Raw genomic sequence first — 4,955 nt, forward strand, 5'->3', positions numbered from 1 at the left:
TACCTAAAATATGCCCCCACTATACCATGGGGCATTTGCTCAACTATGTTCATAGTAGCTCTATTCCTAAGCTGGAAACAGCCTAGATATCCCTTAAATGAAGAATGGATAAAGAAAATGTGGTACATCTACAGAATGGAATATTATTCAGATATTAAAAACAAAGGCATCATGGATTTTGCAGGCAGATTGATGGAACTGGAGAAGATCATCCTGAGTGAGGTAACCCAAAGACACATATGGTATGTACTTACTTATAAGTGGGCAGTAGTCATAAAGTGCAGGACAACCATGCTACAATCCACAGACTCAAAGAAACTGGGTAATAAGGGGGTCCCAAGGGAGGAGGCCTAACTCTCACTCGGAAGGGAAACTAAATAGTTATCAGAGGTGGATGGGGAGAGGGAACTGGGTAAGAGGGGGGTAGGAGAGGAATGGAGATGGTGATCAGTGTTCAGAGCATTGGAGAAGGTTGGGAATGAGAATGGAAATTGACAGAGGGGGCTTCTTTGGTGATTAGATGGAGGTCTGGGAGCGAGAGGATATGGGAAGATTATGGGGGTGACCCTAGCTAAGATTCCTACTAGAGAGTGATATGGAGGCTGAAGTGGACACCTCCTAAAGCTAGGCAGGACTTCAGATGAAGAAGGGGGCAGGGCATCTGTCCACCCACAAAACCCTCAACTCAAAATTTGTCTTGTCGACAGGCTGTGCATGGATAAAGATGGAGCAAAGACTGAGGGGACGGCCAACCAATGCTCGCCCCAACCTGAGACCCATGCCGTGTGGGAGAGCCAACCCCGACACTGTTAATGATACTCTGCTGTGTTTGCTGATTGGAACCTAACATAACTGTCTCCTGAGAGGCTTCATTCAACAGCAGACAGAAGCAGATTCAGAGACCCACAGTCAAACATCGGGTGGAGCTTGGGGAGTCGTGGGGAAGACTGGAGGATAGAAGTGAGTACACTGGAGGGGTCAGGGACGTCACAAGAAGACCCAGAGTCAACTGACCTAGGACCATAGGGGTGCACACAGGCTGGGCCACCGATCAGGGAACATGTAGGAGTTGGACCCTGACCCCTACACACTTACAGCAAATGTGCTGGTTGGACTTCATGTGGGTCCCCTCACAAATAGAGTAGAGGCACTGCCTATCTGGTTGGGCCTCAGTGAAAGAGGATCTGGCTAGTCCTACTGGCACTGGATGCTTCAGGGTGGGGTGGTCCCCAGGGAGGAGCTCCCCTTCTCTGAACAGGAGAGAAAGAGACAACGGAGGGAGGGATTTGTAAGAGTGAGACTGTGAGGAGAAAAAGGAGATGTAAAATGAACCAAAAAAGAAAGAAAGAAAAAGAAAGAAAGAAACTCTCATTTATTTCATGAAATTCCAAAATTAGCTCATTTTCTGTCATCTCTATCAAAGAAAATATGTTCAAACTAACTCAAGCACATCCTTAATTATTGGTCTTTATGTAATATACTAAGTAGACACATTTGAACAATTCGAGAGACAATTTAGTCAGGAAAAAAAAAGGCAAGGCTCTTTCCATAATCACACAACAAACTTTTGTTAAATTAAACTTAGAATCTTAAATTTAAAAAGCTTTAAACAAGGGTCTGGGGAGATAGCGCAGATAGCAAAGTGCTTGCTGAAAAGGTGTAAGGATCCATATTCAATTCCTAGAACCCATACTTAAAGCCAGTCATGGTGGTGTAAATCTCTGGGGCTCGCTGGCTGGCTAGTCTAGCCGAATCGGTATGCCACAGGTCCCCAAAACACGGTAGATGGCTCCAAAAGAACCAAGGTTATCCTTTGGTTTCTACATACACGTGCATACAAACACCTCCTCCCACCCCCGCACAAACAAACAAACATATGCATGTACACGCACAGGGGCACTGACCAACTAAACATGTTAAAATGCAGGACACAATAGAGGTTAAAGCTTACCTGCATACGCAAATAAAATGGGAACAGCAAGTAGCAAGAAAACAACCGAAAGCACACAATGCAGCTGCACACTCATTGTGCTGGTGTGGAATTTATTGACACTGCCCTTGGAACCTGTTTCCTTGCATAGACCTGGCACCTCTAAGCCAAGCCGAAACTTCTTGTGTATTTCCAAACCGTAGACTAGACCAAGCCAAGGTAGATGCACCAACATCTCACATATACACAATGATTGTCGGCTTCAGTTCTTTGGGTTGTTTCTCTGGATTCACGATGACCCAGTGCCGGACCAGGCTCAGGTCTTCATGGGAAGATAGACTTGAAGCAAACTGAGTCTCGGCCATGCTCACTCCAATCTCTGCAAGTCTAGCATCGTTCCCTATTCCAACTAGTGTTCAGCCACTACAGTCCTTTTATCTTTCTGTTCTACCACCTTTAACTTGTTGTCTCATCCTCACAGTCACTAATGGCTGTGCAGCCCCAGATATTCTTGCACAAAGCATGAAAAACAGAAAATTCTCGAGTGTGAAAGTTCCACATCCCTTTCTTTAAGGAAGGAACTATACTTACCACCTCACGTTTCCTAGTCTTGGTGGCCAGAACGGAATCGCAAGGCTACCACAAAGGGACATTAGAACAGTGACAGTCTGCACTGTCATCTCTGTGGAATGCAGGAAATAAGAAACTTGATTTATCTATACAAAACTTCAAAACTAATGAGACTCTAGCAGATGTTTGCCTCTTAACAAAACTGTGCTAACGTGTGATATAAGGATTGTTGTTTTAAACTTTTTAATGAACCTGTGGAGTTTGTGATGTGTTTGTAAAAAGATAAAGAGAGGGGGGACATGTTCTTTGGAAGTACAGTAAGGTATGACCTCAGCATGAGCCACATGATGGTATAGTTTATTCAGGGCATGGGGAGGGGAGTTCAGAGGGTAGTAAAGGCAGAGAGAGGGAGAGAGAGAGAGAGAGAGAGAGAGAGAGAGAGAGAGAGAGAGAGAGAGAGAGAGAGAGGGAGGAGAGGGCAAGCAGCCCCTTTTATAGTGTCAGGCATACCTCGCTGTTGCCAGGTAACTGTGGGGCAGAGATTAGACAGAATGCTAACAACTAGTGACAGATAATGAGTGTCTAATTAGATAACTAGTCTTAATGGAAACACATATAAACATTTCTGCTGGAACTTCTTATTCAATTTGTGATTTAAATTTATGTTTTGAACTTGTCATGAATTTCTTTAAGAAAAAAGGATCAAATAGAATATCATGTGATCATGTATCCTGAGAAAATATAAGAACTAAGAATGGAAATAGATGGATAGGTTTTTTTTTTTCTTAACACAGGCTTCTCTCATTCAACCAAACAAAATAACTCCTCCTCTTTCTTTCTCTCATAAGTAAAAAATCTGAGCTTCTTTTAAAAGTAAGTGCTTCTTTCTGGGAGTTTTCTTTTTCTTTTTTTTTTAATTATTTTTTCTAGGATATTCGTCTAGTATTTACATTTCAAATGTTATCCTTTTTCTCCTCTTCTCCCATATCCCCTCTACCTGCTTCTATGAAGACGCTCCCACTCCCACCCAACACCTTGACATTCCCCTACACTGGGGAAACAAGCCTTCACAGGACCAAGAGCTTTTCCTCCTATAGTGCTGGACAATGCCATCCTCTGTCACATACGTGGCTGGAGTCAGGGGTCCTTCCATGTATACTCATTGGTTGGTGGTTTAGTCCCTGGGAGCTCTGGTGGGGTTTGGTTGGTTGATATTGTTGTTCTTCCTATGGTGTTGCAAACCCCTTCAGCTCCTTCAGTTTTTTTTCTCTAACTCCTCCATTGGTGTCTCCTTTTCAGTCCAATGATTAGCTGCAACCATCCTCATCTGTATCTGTAGGGCTCTCAGAGCCTCTCAGGAGACACCCATATCAGGCTCCTGTCAACAAGCACTTCTTGGCATCAGCAATAGTGACTGGGTTTGGTGGCAGAATATGGGATGGATCCCCAGGTGGGGCAGTCTCTGGATGACCTTTTCATCAGTCCCTGCTCCACTCTGTCCCTGTATTTCCTCCCATGAAAATTTTGATCTTCCTTTTTCTTGAGCTTCATATGATCTGTGAATTTTTTTCTTAGGTATTCCAAGCTTTTGGGCTATTATCCACTTATCAGTGAGTGCATACCCTGTGTGTTCTTTTGTGACTGGGTTACCTTATTCAGTATGATATTTTCTAGTTCCATCCATTTGCCTAAGAATTTCATACAGTCATTGTTTTTAATAGCTGAGTAGCCTCCATTGGGTAAATACATTTTCTGTACCCATTCCTCTGTTGAAGGACATCTGGGTTGGTTCTGTAAGGCAAAGGACACTGTCAATAGGACAAAATGGCAACCAACAGATTGGGAAAAGGTCTTTAACAATCCTACATGTGATATAGGGCTAATATCTAACATATATAAAGAACTCAAGAAGTTAGACTCCAGAGAATCAAATAATCATATTGAGAAATGGGGTACAGAGCAAAACAAAGAAGTCTCAACTGAGGAATACCGAATAGCCAAGAAGGACCTAAAGAAATGTTCAACATCTGTAGTCATCAGGGAAATGCAAATCAAAACAACCCTGAGATTCCACCTCACACCAGTCAGAATGGCTAAGATCAAAAACTCAGGGTATGACAGATGCTGGCGAGGATGTAGAGAAAGAGGAACACTCCTCCATTGTTGGTGGGATTGCAAGCTGGTACAACCACTCTAGAAATTAGTCTGGGGGTTCCTCAGAAAACTGGACATAGTACTACTGGAGTCTCAGCTGTACTACTCCTGGGCATATACCCAAAAGATGCTCCAACATATAACAAGGACACATGCTCCATTATGTTCATAGCAGCCTTATTTATAATAGCCAGAAGCTGGAAAGAACTCTGGGAGGTTTTTTTTTTTTTTTTTTTTTTTTTTTCCAGCTGAGACTTTCTCTAGCTGAGGAGAAGCAGTGAAGTACCTGCCGGAAAAGAAC

Source organism: Rattus norvegicus, chromosome 6 (genome assembly GCF_021556685.1).
Source record: "Rattus norvegicus strain SHRSP/BbbUtx chromosome 6, alternate assembly SHRSP_T2T, whole genome shotgun sequence".
NCBI lineage: Eukaryota > Metazoa > Chordata > Mammalia > Rodentia > Muridae > Rattus > Rattus norvegicus.